The 22934-nt window shown below is 43.4% G+C and overlaps 1 pseudogene; it reads right to left on the reverse strand.

Annotated features, from left to right (window-relative positions):
* Window positions 1-1782: 1782 nt before the first annotated feature.
* On the reverse strand, window positions 1783-9424 carry LOC102952095 (annotated as a pseudogene).
* Window positions 9425-22934: the final 13510 nt, after the last annotated feature.

A 22934-nucleotide genomic window follows, 5' to 3' on the forward strand; every position in this document is an offset into this window, starting at 1 on the left:
ATCTCCTGTTCGCCTATACTGCCTATTTCTTATGTTTGTCCAAGGTCACAGTTGCTACGTGTTATATACAAATAGGTGTTATTTTTAAAGCATCAGGGAAAAAAGATCTCTGTGATACTGGTGTACATTTCCAACCCAGCAGTTGACATGCTACTGTTTTGTCCTAGAATTTGTTATTCATCGTGGGTCTGTTTAGAAAAGCCAAATAACAGAGAGAAAATCATAGCCCTTCTGAAGGGAAAGACTTTTTTTTTTTAATTTTTGTTTATTTATTTTTGAGACAGAGAGCATGAACGGGGGAGGGTCAGAGAGAGAGGGAGACACAGAATTCAAAGCAGGCTCCAGGCTCTGAGCTGTCAGCACAGAGCCCGACGCGGGGCTCGAACTCACGGACCGTGAGATCATGACCTGAGCTGAAGTCGGACACTTAACCGACTGAGCCACCCAGGCGCCCCTGAAGGGAAAGACTTTTAAAGTATGGACCCTAGTCCACACTTGCTTGCGGGGCCCATCAGTTCTCATTTCTGTCAGCCTGAAACCCCTGGTGAAGACTGGAAAATAATCACAAGAGGAGGGAGTCTGTACCACATGGATGCTTCTGGGAGGGGTGGGAGGTGGTGGGAGGCCCCCCGGGAGCCAGGCTGGGTGTGGGGCAGTAAGAAGCTCCCCTCTGGGCCCTGGAGGTGTCAGGCCCCAGTCCGGGGACGCCTACGGAGGGCACTTTGCACCGCCCTTGTTTGCAGCCTGCTCACCTGTATTAGTGCCTTTCCTCTTCTCGGCAATCCTATGAGTTCCCCTGAATTGTACACTTGAGGAGATTGACAGACAGCAACAGGCAGGGTTTTGCTCAAGGTCGTCGCGTAAGGCAGCAGAGCCAAGACCTTTTTATTTCCAGATGTTTGTCTTGAAAGCTCTCAGAGAGAAAAGTGGGAAGAATAGGACTGCGGACACCCATGTGTCCACCAAACTAGCCCCAACAATGATGAGTATTTCACTTTCCTTATATGTTCATCTTCTGTGGAGGCTTTGCTGAACTGTGTTAATGTTACACACTTGGTGGCCATTTATCCCTACATGAATAGCACATTAGCCTTGAGATTTGACAGTAATTCTTTCATATGCATTGATACCAACCCATATTCCCTTTTCCCCCTTGTCTCAGGTTGTCTCATGGATAAGCCTCTAGTGCCCACTCCCATTTCACACCTTGCAGCTCCTTTTCCTCCAATGACTTTGATATTTAACGAGACCACAGTGAATGTCTATCTGTGGTGGGGTTGCCCATGTCATAGTAGAGGCTGATAAAGTATGCTGGCTAGGGATACCCAGCCCCATTCATGAGATTGTAAGTCGTCTCTGTTGACTTTCAAGCTAGAACGGCAGATTTGAGTAGGTCCAAAAGAGACCATTGGTGTACAAAGGCAACCGTATTCACTATTTGGCTCATTCACTAATGTTTACCAACCCCTGAGTTAAACTGTCCCTTCTGTTGACCTAGCTTATGGTCTGTTAGAATTTGGGCTGGTTGGCATGAAACAATTTGCACACGTGGACATTTACTTAACCTGTTTATTCATCTATGATGTTCATTTATTATTTTCATCAATTTCATTTTTTCCCCTTATATATCACAGAAGAAATCACAAAAGACTTCACAGAATTAGTAGCCAATTCATTGTGAGTATTCGGTATGGACACTGATTCTTCCTTTTATTTATTTATCTTTTTGGTTAAGGAAATTGTTCACAGTGTAAGAGTTCTTTTGGTCAAATCGTGGCAGTATCATAATGGGTTCCATGGAGGGAACTGAGGGTGGGGTCCTCATTGTTCAACGTTCTTCTCCGTAACAAACTCCCTGTGAGGCTCCTTAGCATGCGAGGGCAAAAGGGCCGAGTAGACGGGGGTCTCTGCGCCTTCTTCTGGGATTTTAATGGCTGTAGGTCCACCCATGTCTGTTCTCACCCACCCAGGGCAGCAGGCATTCAGGAGGATCCTGTCTCCCCTCCTCTGCTCACTCAGTTTCCTGGCATGGATTCTGGACAGGACGGTGACACCCATCTTTGACACTCCATATGTGAGTGCCCTCGTATCAGGCCAGCCCTCCTTCCTGTGTACCCCACTCTTTGTGTCTTCCACGAACTTGTTCATGAGCCCCACCAGCTCCTCCTCTGTGATGGTCTCACTTCTGGAGTTCTGCAGTTCTGAGCTGCAGTTCTTAAGAGCTATGAAGCTCGTTATGCTAGACACAGTGACCACACTGCCTAAAATACAACACAAATAGTCACATAGAATCACATGCATGAGAGTGATGAGTACCAAAATCCCTGCATTTGTCCATTTGGGAGACAATTAGCAGTATGCTAAGAGTGTTAATGTAGTCTTATATAAGTGAAAGATACGGTACAGTTTTGAGCTTTGTAACACTCATAATGTCTCAGATGATGTCATAGAAATGATCTACTGGAGAGCACAGTGCCCAGATGTCCCATAAAGAAAAGAGACTGAGGGGCACCTGGGTGGCTCAGTCGGTTCAGTGGCTGACTTTGGCTCGGGTCATGAACTCATGGTCCGTGGGTCCGAGCCCCGCGTCGGGCTCTGTGCTGATAGCTCAGAGCCTGGAGCCTGCTTCGGATTCTGTGTCTCCCTCTCTCTCTGCCCCTCCCCTGCTCATGCTCTGTCTCTCTCTGTCTCAAAACTAAAAATAAATTAAAAACAAAAGAAAAGAGAGCGATTTATACGGGAACATGCCATCTGAATGTGAGGGGCACTCACTGCAATTATGAGTAGAGAACCACTTTTCTTCACAGGTCGCCTTTGAGACCATCTTAACATCTTATTGTCCCATGGCCAGTGCTCTATGAATGGTTGTCTATAACAAACAAACAACTGATCAGTTTATTGATTACCTTTTGTAGGAGAACAGACTGCATGGTTTTGTGGGCTGTTGCTCTGTTGTAACCAGGTAAAAACAAATCACCTCATGGGCTAATGTGCATGGCTATTTTCTCTATGTTGGGATTTCATCAACCTGGGAGCAGTGAGAAATTACCAGGCAATATGGTCATGGGAAGGGGCTGTGGAACAGTCACATGTTAAAGAGGTGCTATAGAAAGAAATGCTACAACACGGATGAATCTTGGTAACATTACCCAAAAGAAAGTGGCCAGTCACAAAAGTGACTATTCATTATATGATTTTCTTTATACAGGATGTTCAGAAAAGTAAATGTTCAGACAGAAAATAGACTGGAGGTTGCTTCAGGTAGTGGGATTTCAGGAAAAGAGGGCTGGTGCTAAGGGCACAGGTTCTCCTCGGGGTGATGACCGTATGCTAATCTTGAAGCGGTGATCATTCCACAAGTCTGTCCATATACTAAACTCCACTGAATTGCATATTTGAAATGGGTGAAGTGTATGATAAATTGTATCTCAGTAAAACTATTAAAAGTGTAAACCAATTTCACAGTTGTCACTAATTCTTTTTAAAAATATAGTTATTCATAAAAGTGAGCTGTTATTGACATGTATAAATAGTTTACTATTTTTGCATTTAAATGAGTATCTTTTGCCCAATAGAAAGGTTATGAGAATGTACCAATGATAAGAGCTTCAAGAAATTTAGGAAACTGTCCCTGTTTTATGTCAATATCCTGGAAAGACAGAATGGCAGTGCCATACAAGTTCAGTGGGAGAGACAATGCATGACCCTGTGACTCTCATTAAGTGGTGTTTAGAGATAATTAAAATGAGTTAAAGAAACTCTCTTAGTAATGTAACTATTTTCTAAGGTGAACACTTTTTAGAAAGGGGTCAGCGATTCCAGTCCTTCCTTTCATCTACAGCATGTTAAGTGTAAGTTTAATGGAACGTATTTGTCAAATGTTTAATAAGCACCTGTCAGATTTTATTACTGACCACTAATCATATTTATTTTACTTTCAAAAATATTATCTGCCTGTGTAATAATAAAAATAAAATATGTTTTAGGAGTCAAAATTGCCACACATAGAAATGTTTGAAATAAAAAAAGATGGGGGCAGAAGAACCCACACTGGGTAACTGGTATACCAGAAAGACAGCTGCATTTACTCACAGGGGTTGGAACCATTTTTTTACGTAGCTTTAGTATAGTCAGTAGATGGAGAATCTCTACTAATTTTCTGTAGGTTGTTTGTAATGGAGTGATGACCTCTTGTCTATTCTGTATTGTTTATCTCAGGAAGTTTAGAATCACCTGTGAGAATGCTTACTTGGGTATATGAGAGAAGTCAGATGGGGAGTAAAAGGTTTTGTGTGGAAATTCCTAGATGTGGATGCCACAACCATGCTCTCTTCCCAGGCATATCCCACCCACTGACCACATCCCCAGATGGACAGGGGGGCTGTTAGGGGACTTCTCCTTGGAACTGGGACCGATGGTAGAGCCTTCTGGTCTGACAGCTCAGAACAGGACACACACAGGAATGGGAAGCATTTGTAGAGTTTACACAGCAGAGATTCTGATCCAAACATTTTGTCTCCAGCGTGGACTCATGGCTTTTAAGAGTTATTGTGAGGACTGTGAACTGAAATGCATACAGTCTATGCACAAAGAAGTGTATGGGCCATCCCGATGTCCTTGTTTTATGGGTGTGTGAGTGCATGGGAGTGAGTGATGTGTGAGTGTGAGTGTTTGAGAAAGAGACTGTGTGTGTGACTGTGTGTGACACTGTGTGTGAGGTGGTATGTAAAAGGGTTGCCTTGTCACAGTCACCGTGAAAAGCTGGTCACCTAGGTAAGAAAGGACTCTTGTGCTGGTGCGGCCAGGGTGTGTGTTGGGCTTACAGTTTATCCAGACCATTACTCTGTATGTGACCAGGGATCTATTGTCAGGAAATCTCTCACTGTCTCCTACTCTTCAAACCTCACTGTCCTCAAGCAGAGCCACAGTGATCTACACAACACAGGATATTTTAGACATCATCTCATCTGGGGTCACAAAGTTCCAGTGCATTACTTGATTCTCAAGGCTATTCAGAGTCTATAATTCCAAGCTGGTTTTCATGACCTTTGATGATTTAACATTCATCACATTCCCTGGAAGATTCATGTTTTCTAATATCAAGAGGACCAGTTGTTAAGCCTCTGGACTGACAAGAGATTTTTAGAAAACACTTCAAAGTTTTAAAATGTGCTTCCTGTGGTTTTCCATGAAATACCTGGGCCCTGTAATAAGGAAGATATTGGCCCGATCAAGCACAGTCCTCTTATTTTCTGTTTCTCTGGCATTACTTTGTAAGGCTTCATTTGAAGAAGGGAGATGTAGGGAAAATGATGTGAGGTCCTCGAGGAGTGAGAAGATCCACTAGTTTGGATGTCACATGACCTCCGTCTGCAACCAGATGTGCTTGTGACCTTGAGATCCATTATTTCTCCATGTTCTTAATGGGGACCATATATAAAATGCCCAGCATGTTACATCTAGAATGTCCGCCCATCTATCCTCTCTAGAATCAATATGTCAGACAGTGTGTGTGTGTGAGTGAGATACCTTTACTGTTGTGATTTTTGCCACCAAATTCCTCAGTAGCTTTTCAGGCTATAGGATGTTGCAAAGCAGTACCTTCTTAAATGAGTGTTGAGAACACCTTCTTTAAGGTTTCCTTGGTAAGTGTAGCGTTAATAAGACTGTATTTCCAACTACTACTTTAAGTTAGTATCTGAAGAAGAATGTTCAGATTTCCAAAGTTTGCTCAATTCCTTAGAGTACTTTAAGTTAACATCTGATGAAGAATGTTCATATTTCCAACATTGGCTGGATTCCTTAGAGATGAGGATACTGTAATATCTTTTTGAAATAAAACCATAGAATAATTTAAAGAGAATAAATGGGAGCAACAGCTTATTTCTCTATAGAGAATAATTTTCAGAGCACCTGGGTGGCTATATCGGTTAAGTGTCCAATGTCAGCACAGGTCATGATCACATGGTTCGTAAGTCTTGGAGCCTGTAGCCTGTAGCTGTTATATATATACATGTATGTACATACATACATATATATATATGTATGTACGTATGTATGTAGTGTTGTTTTTATGGTATCCCGGAAAGAAGACGTTGGTCATAGATTGCCAAAGTAGCAATTGAGATTCTATTGTGCTACTCTACACATTGAGTTTCCTCACAGTCAGTGTAGAAATACAAGTTCACAGGGAGGAAATTATTAGCCCTTTGGATGTGAAACACTTTTAAAATGAGGACCCTACCCTTCTTTTCTGGGTCTACCAACTTTCATTTGGGTAAGCCTGAAAATCCCTGGTGAAGAGTGAAAAGTAATCGGTAAGTAGAGGCACCTTTAGAACAGGGATGTTAGAACATGGACAACAGCAGATGTGTTGCCCATGATACACTAGAGGCCGGTGAAAAATGCTGCCTGGCACATCCAACCATGCTCATGGGCTCTAGGTTCTTTCAGCTATAAGAGCAGATCTGAGTAGATCCTGTAGGGACTCCGTGTCCTGCAAATGTACAACACTTATTTGTCCCTTTCTATGTTTGCTTCCCCTTGAACTAAACTGTATGTAACTTCTCTTGATCTAATTAGGTGTATTAGATTTTTCAGGAAGTTTTGAATATACAGTCTATACACACAGGCATTCATAAAGAACCATTTATCCATTTCTGGTGTTCACTATTTCACTGATCTCTTTTGTGTCTGCCTTTTCACAGAAAAAAATTAAAAAAAAAACGAAAAAAAAAAGAGGTTAGAACGGGAGGGAGCAAAAACATAAGAGACTCTAAAAACTGAGAACAAACTGAGGGTTGATGGGGGGTGGGAGGGAGGGGAGGGTGGGTATTGGTTATGGAGGAGGACACCTGTTGGGATGAGCACTGGGTGTTGCATGGAAAGCAATTTGACAATAAATTTCATATTTGAAAAAAATAAATAAAAATAAAAGTAAAAATAAATCCTCTATAGAATTAGCAACCTAGTGAAATTAAATACTAGTAGGGATATTTCACACTTATGTTTTGGATAGGGATACTATTGACATTGAAAGAGTCCTTTTGGGCAAGGGAGGGGGTATCACAGAAGGGCCCATGGATGGAGGTGTGAATTCAACTCTCCACTGTTGAACTTTTTTCTGTTTAATAAACTTCCCATGAGGCCCTTCAGCATCAGAGGGCAAACGGGCAAGGAGATGAGGGTCTCTCTCCTTCTTCTGGGTTTTTAGAGGCTTTAGGTCCAGCCATGTCTGATCTCACCCACCCTGCCAGGGCAGTAGGCATTCAGGAGGATCTTGTCCCCTCTCCTCTGCTCACTCAGTTTCCTGGCATGGATTCTGGACAGGACCGTGACACCAATTTTTGTCACTCCATATGCAGTATCAGGCCAGCCCTTCTTCCTGTACATCCTGTTCTTTGTGTCTTCCACAAACTTGTTCATGAGCCCCACCAGCTCCTCCTCTGTGATGGTTTCACTTCTGAACTTCTGCTGCAGTCCTGGGCTGCAATTTTTAAGCGATCTGAGGCTCACTATGCTCACACATCGACCAATCTGCCTAAAATACAACACAAAATGTTATGGAGAAGGGCAAAGAAAGATGAATTCCAGTTTCTCTAAGATTTGGTACTAGAAAATTTCCACTGAAGTATCATGAGTTTGCTGTGAGCATTAATAAAGACTGCCTGCATGAGTCAAGGACAGGATGGTCCTTAACTTGTTATAGCCATAATGTCTCCGATGATGCCTGAGAAATGCTCTGGTGGGGAGGGCGCCAAGCAGATGCTCCACAGGAAATCGGAAATGGCTCCTACGAGAACAGGCTAAGGAGAATGTAAAGGACACTCACTGCCTTCATGAGCGGAGTACCTCTTTCCCCTCAAGGCCACCTCTGGGACCACCCGAGGATTTCATGGTCGCTTGGGCCATGCTCTACAAACATCTCTACCGACCAACAAAGAGCTGACTGGTTTAAGGAGGGCAGCTACATCTACTCTGCTCAAGGATGGTAAAAGCAAATTAGTAGAGTGGCCTGACTTGCACGGTGATTTCTGTCTGGGTCTCTAACTTGCGTGTCTATAACGTTATGGCCTGAGAATATGGTCATGGGGAGAGGCAGTGGAAAGCTGGGGATTGAAGGGTGCCAATACTGGGCGTGGCCCTGTGGAAGTCACAATGGGAATGAAGGGGAGGGATTAGCCTAGGACACGCCAGTGCTCATCATTAGAACTGCTTCCAGGACTGGAATGGGACTGGGCCAAGCAGGTGGCTATTCCAGTGTGTCTGTGGGAAGTGGCAAGCGAATCCATGACATGCGTGGAGGTGGGGGAGAGCCAGCAGTGCAGAGATGGGATAATTGTGGACAGGGACTCTTGCACCCTCTGAGGCAAAAAAATTGCCAAGGACTCTTATGTTTCTAAGACAGACCAAGGTTGTAGAAGGTTATGGGAGAGACTGTCCACAGCTGGCCAGTTGGGTGAAGGTCGTAGCCTGGGAGGCTACTAATGGTCCAGACAACACACTATTTCTGGACGCGGGTTTGTGTACACAGAAGATGCCGGTGTAGAGCGAGAGGAGAGCAGAAGATACTGGAACAATTTGCGCTGACGAGATACGTTTCTGCAGGCCAAGCAACACATTTTCACCTGCAGAGAAGTGGTTCCACAGAGAACTGTAACAGGCATCTGAAACCTTGGTTGTGTCAAACAGGAGGTAAGGGTATGTAGGGCTCACACACGTTCATGAACAAGGATTCACGCTCAACATGAGCGGGGCCGAGGGAGATCCCTCACTGGACAGAGTTTTCGCCTTCGCTGGGGAGTGTGGGGGACAGGGGGTGGGGGGGGGATACCGAACTGAGTATACAATTCTTCCCTACATCCTCCCAACTTCCTTTGCTTCTAACTCATACAGTGGTCCTGGGACCAGAGCTGCAACTGTGGACATGGGAAGCAAGGCTTATCTCTAGGCAAGAATCTGGCACCATAGCTTTAAAACTTTGGTCAGAATTCCTAAGGGCACAATGGAGTATATTGTGCCTTTCCCCATCTGGCAAAACTGGGGAGACAGTGAACGTAACTGTACTGTGTAGTATTGAGACACCAGCTCGTTTGGGACCTGTGCAGCCCTATCCTATACGAATGTGAGTGGACCGAAACGGAAGGCACTTGTTGGATCATTGCCAGAAATACCACCACTTGGGCCCAGCAGCACACCCACCTTGGGGTTTCGTTGGAGGCAGCGGTTTTGTGCACACGCCTCAGCTACCAAAGAAGTTTATTTTCATCAACACTTCTGCTTGAATGTGAAACGGTGTCGGATCATTTGCTTCTCGGGAGAAAGAGAAGCATAATAGCAGCCGTGTGGCCAAATTCCACAGACTGACATATAGAAGAAGAGTGCACGTGAAATCTGGTGAATTTTGTGTAAAACTGGCCTCTAGTTAGTAGTATTGTGCCAATGACAATGTCCTCATGTGATGATGTTGTAGAATGTTGTAAGATGGCACCATCTGGGGAGGGTGGGTGAAAGGTGCACACACGGGATCTGTGTTCACCAATTTGTGCCATTTTCTTGTTTATTTCATCCTGTATTAAAAATTCACCCAACCGCCCTAAAGTCCAATCCCAGAGAAACCGTGTGACAACCTGGAAATAATCCGAGGAGTCCGAGAAACCCAAGGTTGCTCTGGATGAAAAGTGCTGTGATTTCCCTTGGCCTTGGCAGATTTTAATCAGTAGTATACTACTGAAATAGAGAATTGGGTCCAGCATGAACTGAACTCAACTTGGATTTGTACAGAGGTGGCTGAGTGTTTTAAAGGGTGAATAAGGGTGTAGAGATGGGGAATGGACGGGCTTGAGTAGAGTCAGGGAAATGAAAAATTACCCAGAGTGGGTCGTGTAAATGCCATTAGGCCAGCTGTATGTGCCGCACAGAGTCTGGGAGACCGAGGCCCTATCTTTTCTGATGATTACATTTCAAAGGAAGGGCTTTCCAGTGCTTGAGAAAGACACGACTTGGTTGTAGGAGATAGATACCTACCTCAAATGGACAAAGGAAGGACCCGCAAATTGTGAATCCTTTTTAGTAAATCCTCTAAGAAAGGGTGGTGAAGGGCCTATGATCAATTGTTGGTTAGAACAAATAGTAAATTCTTTTGGCAGGTATAGAGGGCTAGGGTCATTTAGGGATGTGGCTTGAGCTGTTGAAAAGCATGTTAGGGACACCTGGGTTGCTTAGTCTGCTAAGTGTCTGCCTTTGGCTCGGGTCATGATCTCACAGTTCGTGAGTTCGAGCCCGCCTCAGGCTCTGTGCTGACAGCTCGGAGCCTGGAGCCTGCTTTGGATTCTGTGTCTCCCTCTGTCTCTGCCCCTCCCCTGCTTACACTCTGTCTCACTCAAAAATAAGTAAACATTAAAAAAATATTTTTTAAGAAGAAACTCTGTGTTCGCTTTTTAAAAATATAATGTTAAATGTTTTAATATGTGTGTGGGGGGGGAGTGGATGAAATCAGTTGGGCTGAGTTTGTACTTTTTATAGGTCTGGGCTGAGGTCTAGTTGAGAAGCCCTGAACAGCCTGGCTGGAGAGCGCTGAGGACAGCATCTTTGTCAATTCCCATCTTGAAATGGGGGCAGGTATTATTCTCCTCCCTCATAAAAGGAAAACACTTGTTTCATCTGATCCTTTTCTATCTCGAACGCATTTGTGTGAGAATGGGATACTTGGAGCTGCAGCAAAACTGTCCTGACACCATGAGGAAGCAAACTAACAGATGAAAATTAGAGAGAGCCTTGATCCATGATGACGGCATGAATCATAGGTCCAAATCTGGATCCAACTATATCCAGGTCCCCCTTCCCCCCTTCCTTTTCAAAAAACGTAATTTTAGAAAAATACACTGAAAAGTTGCAAATGTAATAGAGAATTCCCGTGTACTCGTCATCAAATTCTCCCTATGTCAACATCTTACTTTTATTGGTCACGTTTGGCAGAAGTAAAAAGGCAACGTGGAACAGTAGTAGTGACTATGCTCCGTGCTTTATTTGGATTTTACTGGCTTTCCCCTGGCGAAGTCCAGGCAAAGGTTGCCTGGTAGGACCTGACGCTACCTGGGCTCGAGGGCGAGGCGGAGGTCAGTAGATGGAGGGATCGGGCGGGGCCTGGCGGCTTTACGGGCCGAGCCGAGGCGGGACGCGCGCCCTAGGAGTTTCGTTCCCTCTACTAGGGAAGGAAAGCCTCCGCAGGCCAGCTCTACTCCGTCGAACCCAGCCTCGACGCCCCGGGACCGCGGGCTCTTCTCATCTCTGACTCCGGCTGAGCGGGCCGGGGCGGAGCAGCCGTGGCGTTTCCGGGAACCTGGGCGCACGCGCACACGAAGGCGCAGGCGCAGTCGCACGCCAGGAGGCGGGGGCTACAGCACCGCGGGTCGCCTGAGGACTTGGGTTGGTCAGGACTCGAAGCGGGCGTGGCAGCTCGACCTCTCCGTGTGACGCTGGGCTCTTGCCTTAACTCACGTTTCCCTGGGGCGCTGATTTTGGTTTCCTCGTGCGGTGTGCCCGGCGCCGCCGCCGCGAGGTGAGCCGGCAGGACGACGGGGAGACGGAAAGCGGTGAACCCGGGGTCCCGGTCCCGGGGTCGGGGAGCGCTGGAGCTCTCCGTATGTTTTCACTGTTCGGGGTGAAGAGAAGAGCTCAGCTCGCAGACCCCCACCAGGCCTGGCGTTACGCTGCGACGGCCGTCGCCCCCGTCACCTGGACGTCCTTCAGCGGGTGTAGCCGCTTAAACCGCGGTCGAGTCGCGCTGGGGGTGCGCGGGAGCCTGCGGCCGGGAGTTCGTACCGCCGGGGCCGAGACCCGGCCTCCCGTGCGAGTCCGTGCCTGTGGGAGCCAGGCCCGTGGCGTTCGTCGCGCTGTCACCCGGCGTCCGGGTGCGGGCGGAGCGCTGGGCACCGGAGGGGACGGGCCGCGGTTGGCCTCGGGACTCGGGGTAGATCAGTGAGCCTTCCCCCCGCGGGGGTGGGGTCGCCATGGCGCCAGGACTTCTTCCTCGTTTCTGTCCGGTGTTTACGAGTCAGTCGAAGAGTTTAAAAGCAGTCCTGTGGTTACGCTGCATACATATGCCCGCCCCTAAGGAATGGTCCTGTTGTGTCACTTATGTGTTGAGACACATGTAAGGCAGAGGACAGGAGGCTGCCAAAGGAATAGTAAAGGCCCCCTGCCCGGGCACGTCTTTTGAATAACCTTCCTTAAATCCTCTTGTTTTATAAACATGCAGGATGCGTCAAAAGCCAACCCCAGAGATCTTTGAATATTCTGCAGCTTAATTTTTTTTTTTTTTTTTTTTTTTTACTTAATGTATCTTGAATACAACGCGTACCTTCTTGTTAATGGCTGCGTAATTGTTTTTTATTTGTTAATGTATTTATGAGAAAATGTTTTATTTATTTTTAAAATATTTACTGTTTTGAGAGAGGGTGTGCAGGTGATGAGCAGAGAGAGGGGGGCAGAGGATCTGAAACTGGTTCTGCGTTGACAGTAGCCGGCCTGATGCAGGGCTCCAGCTCGCCAACAGGGAGATCATGACCTGATCCCAAGAGTGTCTCTGAACTGACTCAGCCACCCAGGCACCCCTATTTGTATTGTTTTTAAATTCAAGTTAGTTAACATATAGTGTCATATTGCTTTCAGGAGTAGAACCCAGTGATTCATCACGTACATAGGACACCTAGTGCTCATCCTGACAAATGACCTCCTTGATGCCTATCACCCTTTTAACTCTCCTTGATGCCTATCACCCTCAGGAGGGGAGGTGGGTGCAACCTCCAGCAACCCTCAGTTTGTTCTCTGTATTTAAGAGTCTCTTATGGTTTGCCTCCCTCCGTTTTGATCTTATTTTTCCTTCCCTTCCCCTATGTTCATCTGTTGTGTTTCTGAAATTCCACATATGAGTAAAATCATATGATACTTGTCTTTCTCTGACTTATTTCACTTAGGGCTACACTCTAGTTCCATCCATGTTGTTGCAAATGGCAAGATTTCCTTTTTTTGAGTACCAAGTAATATTCCCATAGTCATCTTAGATTTTTTGATCACTTCTTTGCTTTGTGTGCCTCCTTGGCTCTCATTCCTCCATAATCTGTTGCAAACACCCATTACTTATATTGATTTCAGGATCCTGGTTCTAAGAACAAATTATTTACTTCACATTGAAAGAGGGTTTTTTTTTTTTTTTGTTTTTTAATGTTTATTTATTTTTGAGAGAGACAGAGACAGAATGCAAGTGGGTTAGGGGCAGAGAGAGAAGGAGACACAGAATCTGAAACAGGCTGAGCTGTCAGCACGGAGCCCGTCATGGGGCTCGAACTCACAAGCTGTGAGATCATGTCCTGAGCCGAAGTCGGACGCTTAGCTGACTGAGCCACCCAGGCGAGCCTGAAAGAGGGTTTTTAAAAAAACATATTAAAATGGTAGCAAAGAGCTGATGTGGGGCTCGGTGTCACAAATTGTGAGATCATGACCTGAGCGGAAATCAACAGTCAGATTTTTAAGTGACTGAGCTAGCTACCCAGGCGCCCAGATTTTTTTCTCCTCTAATGTTTCCTAGCTGATGGAAGCTTCATGGCTACTGTCTTTTCAAATTATGTTTGGTTGGTGCTTAGTAAATGTTGATTAGTATTGAGATATGTAAGTCACCAAAGCAAACAGTTGTGAAATCAGTTATGTGGATTTCGATGTTTAATCAGCATTTAGTTGGACCTTAAAAGAAAACTTTTATTTATTTATTTATTTATTTATTTATTTTTATTAATTTTTTTGATTGTTTATCTTGGGAGAGAAAGAGAGAGAAACACAAGCTGCGTAGGGGCAGAGAGAAGGAGAAAAAATTCCAGGCAGGCTCCCCACCATCAGCACAGAGTCCAATGCGGGGCTCTGACTCGCAAACTGTAAGATAGTGACCTGAGCTGAGATCAAGAGTTCGACTCTTAACCAACTGTGCCCCCCAGGCGCCTCAAGATAGAAGTGTTTTAAAGGGAGCAGTATAATGGGCAGTGCCTTACTGCACAAGGAATCATGATGTAACTCACAGTATAAATGTTTTGTGTTGAAAACCACTAGGGTAATGGTTTAGCAAATAATATACGCTTGTGTATTTAAATCCTTGTAAGTACAAAGAACAGTGCTTATCATACAACTGGAAAGAAAGGCAAAGAAAAAGCTTTTATATTAGATTGGGCACCTGAACAGAAACTGCAGTTTTAATATGAAGATGGCAAGAGGACGAACAAGCCAGATCAGAAGATGGAAACTCTTCAGAAGTTCTGTATCAAGAGGAGGCACAGTTTTGATCTTTTGGTGCCAGTGATGAAAAAAAAAGGAATCCTTTGTTGATGGTTATTCACAGACACACGTAGCTTTTCTCAAAGGCACGTGGGCCACTGCTCTGAACCACACAAATAGACTGCTTGAAAAGCATTGGTATACATTTCAAGGATGGAGAAGAGGCTTGGGCTTGGGAAGACGGGTGCTGGAGCACTGTTACCAAGGTGTGGATATCACAGTGGGTTAAGTGCAAATAAGGATCTCGTGTGGGAGCACAATGTTGAGCATGGGGAAGTGTGTTCCTGCTTGACACCAAGGACAGGGCACATCAGCACTAAGCACCTTCTGACAGGGGGAGGACATCTCATAAATGGATTTGGTGCGAATTCATCCATCTATCCATCCATCCATCCATCCATCCATCCATCCATCCATCCATCCATCCATTCCATGTTCATTGAGCCTTGACCCTGTGCTTGGTGCTGGTGATATGATGGCAGAGGAGATGACCAGTTTGCTTCCCCTGTTGAACATATATTCAAGTGGAAAGATGGGCCATATGGCAACCAACAAACACATGGATTAAGTCGATTGTGATTAGCACCTTGAAGAGGAGAAACAGGGTGCTGTGGCAAAGGATAATGGCTTGGTAGATATTTTACATGGGGAATCAGGGAGGCTTTCCTGCGGTGGGATCACGTAGACCTTGTAAGTTCATCTATGTTGTCGCAAACAGCAGAATATCCTCCTTTTTTGTGGTTGAATGATGTTCCATCGTGTATATACTACACTTTCTGCATCCATTTATCTGTCTGTGGACACTTAGGTTGTGTCCATGTCTTGGCTATGATAAATAATGCTGTAATAAACATGGGAATGCAGCTATCTCTTTGATTCCATTTTCCATATGCCCAGAAGTGGAATTGCTGGATCATGTGGTAGTTCTATTTTTAGTTTTTGTTAAGTGTTATTTATTTATTTATTTATTTATTTATTGTTTGATTATTTTTTTTATTTTCCTTAATCATTTTGATTTTGTACTGCCACATTGTTATCAAGCAGCATTATGGAATGTTCCCTGGGTCCGCAGCTCTGAACTCTCCAACTATTATATGCGTCCCCTTTTCCAACTTTATTTTTTTAATTTATTTTTATTTTTAAAAAAAATTTTGATATAATTTATTGTCATATTGGCTAACATATAGTGTATACAGTGTGCTCTTGGTTTTGGAGGTAGATTCCCGTGGTTCATCGCTTACACACAACACCAAGTGCTCATCCCAACAAGTGCCCTCCTCAATGCCCATCACCCATTTTCCCCTCCCCCCCCCCAATGCACCCTCAGTTTGTTCTCTGTATTTGAGTGTCTTATGGTTTGCCTCCCTCCCTCTCTGTTTGTAGCTATTTTCTTCCCCTTCCCTTCCCCCCGGTCTTCTGTTACGTTTCTCAAAATCCACATATGAGTGAAAACATATGATATGTTTCCTTCTCTGACATATTTCACTTAGCATAATACCTTCCAGTTCCATCCACATTGCTTCAAATGGCATGATTTCATTCTTTCTCATTGCCAGGTAGTATTCTATTGTATATATATATATATATAGACCACATTTTCTTTATCCATTCATCAGTTGATGGATATTTAGGCTCTTTCCATAATTTGGCTGTTGTTGAAAGCCAAATATAAACATTGGGGTACATGTGCCCTGTGAATCAGCATTCCTGTATCCTTTGGATAAATTCGTAGGAGTACTTTTGCTGGGTCATAGGGTAGTTCCATTTTTAATTTTTTGAGGAACTTCCACACTGTTTTCCAGAGCAGCTGCACCAGTTTGCATTCCCACCAACAGGGCAAGAGGGTTCCTGTTTCTCCACATGCTTGCCAGCATCTATAGTTTCCTGATTTGTTCATTTTAGCTGCTCTGACTGTTGTGAGGTGGTATCTCAGTGTGGGCTTCGATTTGTATTTCCCTAATGATGAGTGACGTTGAGCATCTTTTCATGTGTCTGTTGGCCATCTGGATATCTTCTCTGGAAAAGTGTCTATACATGTGTTCTGCCCATTTCTTCATTTGATTATTTGTTTTTCGGCTGTGTAGTTTGGTTACGTTCTTACAGATTTTGGATACTAGTCCTTTATCCGATATGTCATTTGCAAATATCTTTTCCCGTTCTGTTGGTTGCCTTTTAGTTTTGTTGATTGTGTCCTTTGCAGTGTAGAAGCGTTCGTTTTATCTTGATGAGGTCCCAATAGTTCATTTTTGCTTTTAATTCCCTTGCCTTTGGTGATGAGTTGAGTAAGAAATTGCTGCGCCTGGGGTCAGAGAGGTTGTTGCCTGCTTTCTCCTCTAGGGTTTTGATGGCTTCCTGTCTCACATTTAGGTCTTTCATCCATTTTGGGTTTATTTTTGTGTATGGTGTAAGAAAGTGGTCCAGGTTCATTCTCCTGCATGTTGCTGTCCCGTTCTCCCAGCACCATTGCCTAAAGAGACTGTCTTTTTTCCATTGGGTACTCTTTCTTGCTTTGTCAAAGATTAGTTGGCTGTACATTTGTGGGTCCAATTCTGGGTTCTCTGTTTTCTTCCATTGGTCTATGTGTCTGTTTTTGTGCCAATCATGACCTTTGTGCAAGATCATGACCTGAGCCAAGTCAGAGGCTTAACTGACTGAGCCACCCAGGCATCCCAAGTGAATAATTCTTTTTATATGCTGTTGAATTCGATATGCTAGTATCTTGTTGAGAATTTTTTGCATCCATGTTTATCAGAGATATTGGCCTGTAGTTCTTTTTTGTGGGGTCTCTGTCTGGTTTGGGAATCAAGGTAATTCTGGCTTCACAGAATGAGTCCAGAAGTTTTCCTTCCATTTCTGTTTTCTTGGAACAGCTTGGGAAGGATAGGTATTGTCTCAGCTTTAAATGTCTGGTAGAAATCCCCAGGGAAGCCATCTGGCCCAGGATTCTTATTTGTTGGGAGAGTTTTGATACCTGATTAGACTTCTTCAGTGGTTATGGGTCTGTTCCAATTTTCTATTTCTTCCCGTTTGAGTTTCGGTAGCGTGTGGATGTTTAGGAATTTGTCCATTTCTTCCAGGTTGTCCAGTTTGTTGGCATATAATTTTTCATAGTATTCTCTGATAATTGTTTGTATTGGTGGGGCGTTTTTTTGTTTTTTGTTTTTTGTTTTTTTTTTTCCCCAAGAACCAGCTCTTAGTTTCATTGATCTCTTCTGGTTTTTTTTGTTGTTGTTTTTTGTTTTGGATTCTATATTGTTTATTTCTGCTCTGATCTTCATTCTTTCTCTTCTTCTCCTGGCCTTGGAGTTTCTTTGCTGTTCTGCTTCTAGTTCCTTTAGATATGCTATCAGATTTTGTGTTGGGGATTTTTCTTGTTTCTTGAGATAGGCCTGGATTGCAAAGTACTTTCCTCTTATGACTGCCTTTGTTGTATCCCAAAGGGTTTGGACTGTCGTGTTTTCATTTTCATTTGTTTCCATATATTTTTTAATTTCTTCTTTAATTTCCTGGTTGACCCATTCATTGTTTAGTAGGATGTTCATTTACCTCCATGCATTTGGAGGTTTTCCAAACTTTCCTGTGGTTGATTTCAAGTTTCATAGCGTTGTGATCTGAAAATGTGCATGGTATGATCTCAGTTCTTTTATATTTATTGAGGGCTGTTTTGTGACCCAGTATGTGATGTATCTTGGGGAATGTTCCATGTGCACTCGAGAAGAATGTGCATTCTGCTGCTTTTGGGTGAAGAGTTCTGAATATATCTGTCAAGTCCATCTGGTTCAGTGTATCATTCAGGACCATTGTTTCTTTATTGATTTTCTGCCTAGTTGATCTGTCCATTGTTGTAAGTGGAGTATTAAAGTCCCCTGAAATTACCACAGTCTTATCAATAAGATTGCTTATGTTTGTGGTTAATTGTTTTATATATTTGCGTGTCACCAAATTGGGTGCAGAAACATTTATAATTGTTAGCTCTTCTTGATGGATAGACCTCGTAATTATTATATAATGCCCTTCTTCATCTCTTGTTACAGCCTTTACTTTAAAATCTAGTTTGTCTGATACAGGTATGGCTACTCCAGCTTTCTTTTGACTTCCAGTAGCATGATAGGTAGTTCTCCATCCCCTCACTCTCAATCCGAAGATGTCCTCAGGTCTAAAATGGGTCTCTTGTGGATGGGTCTTGTTTTTTGTTTTTTTGTTTTTTGTTTTTATCTATTCTGATACCCTATGTCTTTTGATTGGAGCATTTGGTCCATTTACATTCAGTGTTATTATTGAAAGATATGGATTTGTGTCATTGTGCTGTCTGTAGGTTTCGTGCTGGTAGTGATGTCTCTGGTCCTTTGTGGTCTTTGCAACATTCCACTCACAGAGTCCTCCTTTGGATCTCTTGTAGGACTGGTTTAGTATTGATGAAGTCCTTCAGTTTTTGTTTGTCTGGGAAAACGTTTATGTCTCCTTTTATTCTGAATGACAGCCTTGCTGGATAAAGGATCCTTGGCTGCATATTTTTCCTATTCATCACGTTGAATATTTCCTCTGCCACTCTCCTCTGGCCTGCCAAGTTTTAGCAGATAGGTCTGCTAGTACCCTTCTGTGTCTACCCTTGTAGGTTAAGGCCCTTTTGTTCCTAGCTGCTTTCATAATTCTGTCTTTATTTTTGTATTTTGCCAGTTTCACTATAATATGTTGTGCAGAAGATCAGTTCCTGTTACGTCTGAAGGGAGTTCTCTGTGCCTGTTAGATTTCAGTGTCTGTTTCCTTCCCCAGATTGCGGACGTTCTCAGCATGATTTGTTCAAGTACACCTTCCGCCCCTTTCTCTCTCTCTTCTTCTGGAACTCCTATGATACAGATAATATGTTTCATCAAATCGCTTAGTTCTCAAAGTCTCCCCTTGTGGTCTAGAATTTTTTTTATCTCTCTTTTTCTCAGCTTCATCTTTTCCATAATTTTATCTTCTATTTCACTTATTCTCCCCTCTGCCCCATCAATCCTCGCTGTCACTACCTCGTTTATTTTGCACCTCATTTACAACATTGTTTAATTCATCATGACTATTTGTTAGTTCCTTGATCTCTATAGCAATAGATTCTCTGCTGTATTCTATGCTTTTTTCAACCCCAGTAATTAATCTTACGACTATTATTCTAAATTCGTTATCAGTTGTATTGTTTTTATCTGTTTTGATAATTCTTTAGCTGTCATTTCTTCCTGGAATTTCTTTTGAGGAGAGTTCTTCCATTTCACCATTTTGGCTCATTTTCTGTTCCTTATGTGTTTTAAAAGCTTGTTATGTGTCCCACACCCATGAGCAGTACTATGTTAAAGACGGGTCATACATTATCCAGGGCCTGGCCTTTCAGCAGGTGTTTTTTGGAATGTGTTACTTGCTCTCTGTTGTCGTGACCCTGGTTGCTTTATCTTCCTACTCAGTAGTGATGTTTTGGACCCTCCACCAGGTGTGCCTTGAAGTAGCCCTGGAAAAGGAAACAAACAAAACAAAAAACAAGCAAACAAAGAAAAACAAAAAACCCACAAAAAACATACAAAATACCAGCAATAACAAAAAAACAATGGGGTGGGGGTGGTGTTTATGGAAGAGGTCTTATCCCATACAAAGAGATTAATGACAGGGGCGAGGAAAAAGGAAAGAAAAGAAAATTGATCAGGCAGAGAAACTATAGGGCTTAATCCAGAGAGGGAGGAAAATAGAGGAGATAAAGAACAGGTGTGAAGAGAACAGATTACATATGTCTGTTTAAGCAAACCAACAAACAGAATAACCAGACTAGAGGAGGGAAGAAATAAGGATAAAAGGAAAAAAGAAAACACATATAATAAAAATTGTCCAAGAGTTAAATCAGAAAATGCAAAACTGCTGGGTGCCCTGAAAGCCCCACGGTTAGAGATTGAATCTTTCTCTATCCTGGTCCATCGTTTTTCTCTAGTCCATATATAGTCCTACACTTCCACAGCCCCTCTTCTCTTCTCTTTGTCTTGCCACAGAAGGGGATCCCTCCCATCTGTGCCTATGCTCCCTGTTTTATCTCTCCCAGTTCACAATCACACACCTTTGACGTGCCAGGTTGTCCCTGTGGGCCCCTGGAGATGTCTCAGTCACTCTGCAGCCCGGACTCTTGGAATTCAAAGTCCTTTGGCCTCAACCCTGTTGTGATTGAGGGACGAGGGAACTTTGGGTCCCCCTACTGCTCCGCCATGTTGGATCTGAGTCATTTATCATTTGTAGCTGGAGGGGGCATTCTAGCAGCTAGGTGTCACAGGACTTGGAACCCACACAGGGTTGGGGAACAATGACAGGCAAGCCAAACGCAAAACGGAAGGGTCTCACAAGTGGAAAGGTGCGCAAGTCTGACCTCATGCCCCAGTCAACAACAGGATACCTAATGTCAGACATGAAGCCATCAAAATCCTAAAGGACAAAGCAGGCCAAAACCTCTTTGACCTCAGCTGTAGCAACTTCTCAGCACGTCTCCGGAGGCAAGGGAAACAAAAGCAAAAATGAACTATTGGGACTCATGAAAATAAAAAGCTTCTGCACGGCAAAGGAAACAATCAGCAAAACTGAAAGGCAACCAACGGAATGGGAGAAGATATTTGCAGTTGAGGCAGTTTGAGATGATGGTGGGGTTCATGGCATTCGGAGCTGACAGCCAAGGAATAATTCTTAAGATGTCTTTGGTGTAAAAAGGTACTTTTATTAAAGCACAGGTCCAGGACCCATGGACAGGAGAACTGCTAAGTGTTATTTATTTAAGTGATCTCTGCACCCCAAGTGGGGCTTGAACTCATGACTCCAAGATCAAGAGGTGCATGCTCTTCAGACTGAACCACCCAGGCACCCCGTCTATTTTTAGTTTTTTTTTTAAATGAGAATTTCATTTTAATTTTTTTTTTAATTTACATCCAAATTAGTTAGCATGTAGTGCAAAGATTTCAGGAGGAGATTCCTTAGTGCCCCTTACCCATTTAGCCCATCCCTCCTCCCACAACCCTTCCAGTTTGTTCTCCATATTTATGAGTCTTATGTTTTGTCCCCCTCCCTGTTTTTATATTATTTTTGTTTCCCTTCCCTTATGTTCATCTGTTTTGTCTCTTAAAGTCCTCATATGAGTGAAGTCATATGATACTTGTCTTTCTATGACTGACTAATTTCACAAAGCATAATACCCTCCAGTTCCATCCACGTAGTTGCAAATGGCAAGATTTCATTCTTTTTGTATGCCGAGTAATACTGTGTGTGTGTGTGTGTGTGTGTGTGTGTGTGTGTGTGTGTGTGTGTGGTGTATATATATGTATATATACCACGTCTTCTTTATCCTTTCATCCATCGATGGACATTTGGGCTCTTTCCATACTTTGGCTATTGTTGATAGTGCTGCTATAAACATTGGGGTGCCTGTGTCCCTTCGAAACAGCACACCTGCATCCCTCGGATAAATACCTAGTAGTGCAATTGCTGGGTTGTAGGGTAGTTCTATTTTTAGTTTTTTGAGGAACCTCCATACTATTTTCCACAGTGGTTGCAGCAGCTTGCATTCCCACCAACAATGCAAAAGAGATCCTCTTTCTCTGCATCCTCGCCAACATCTGTTGTTGCCTGCGTTGTTAATGTTAGCCATTCTGACAGGCGTGAGGTGGTATCTCATTGTGGTTTTGATTTGTATTTCCCTGATGATGAGTGATGTTGAGCATTTTTTCATGTGTTGCTTGGCCATCTGGATGTCTTCTTTGGAGAAGTGTCTATTCATGTCTTTTGCCCATTTCTTCACTGGATTATTTGTTTTTTGGGTGTTGAGTTTGATAAGTTCTTTATAGACTTTGGATACTAACCCTTTATCTGATACGTCGTTTGCAGATATCTTCTCCCATTCTGTTGGTTGCCTTTTAGTTTTGCTGATTGTTTCCTTTGCTGTGCAGAAGCTTTTTATTTTGATGAGGTCCCAGTAGTTCATGTTTGCTTTTGCTTCCCTTGCCTCTGGAGACGTGTTGAGTAAGAAGTTGCTGTGGCCAAGATCAAAGAGGTTTTTGCCTGCTTTCTCCTTGAGGATTTTGATGGCTTACATTGTCTTACATTGAGGTCTTTCATCCATTTTGAGTTTATTTTTGTGTGTGGTGTAAGAAAGTGGTCCAGGTTCATTTTTCTGCATGTTGCTGTCCAGTTTTCCCAGCACCACTTGCTGAAGAGACTCTTTATTCCATTGGATATTCTTTCCTGCTTTGTCAAAGATTAGTTGGCCATACGTTTGTGGGTCCATTTCTGGGTTCTCTATTGTGTTCCATTGATCTGAGTGTCTGTTCTTGTGCCAGAACCATACTGTCTTGATGATTACAGCTTTGTAGTATAGCTTGAAGTCCGGGATTGTGATGCCTCCTGCTTTGGTTTTCTTTTTCAAGATTGCTTTGTCTATTCGGGGTCTTTTCTGGTTCCATACAAATTTTAGGATTGTTTGTTCTAGGTCTGTGAAGAATGCTGGTGTTATTTTGATAGAAATTGCATTGAATATGTAGATTGCTTTGGGTAGTATCGACATTTTAACAATATTTGTTCTTCCTATCCAGGAGCATGGAATCTTTTTCCATTTTTTT

The sequence above is a fragment of the Panthera tigris genome, chromosome C2 (assembly GCF_018350195.1).
Source record: "Panthera tigris isolate Pti1 chromosome C2, P.tigris_Pti1_mat1.1, whole genome shotgun sequence".
In the NCBI taxonomy this organism is placed as follows: domain Eukaryota; kingdom Metazoa; phylum Chordata; class Mammalia; order Carnivora; family Felidae; genus Panthera; species Panthera tigris.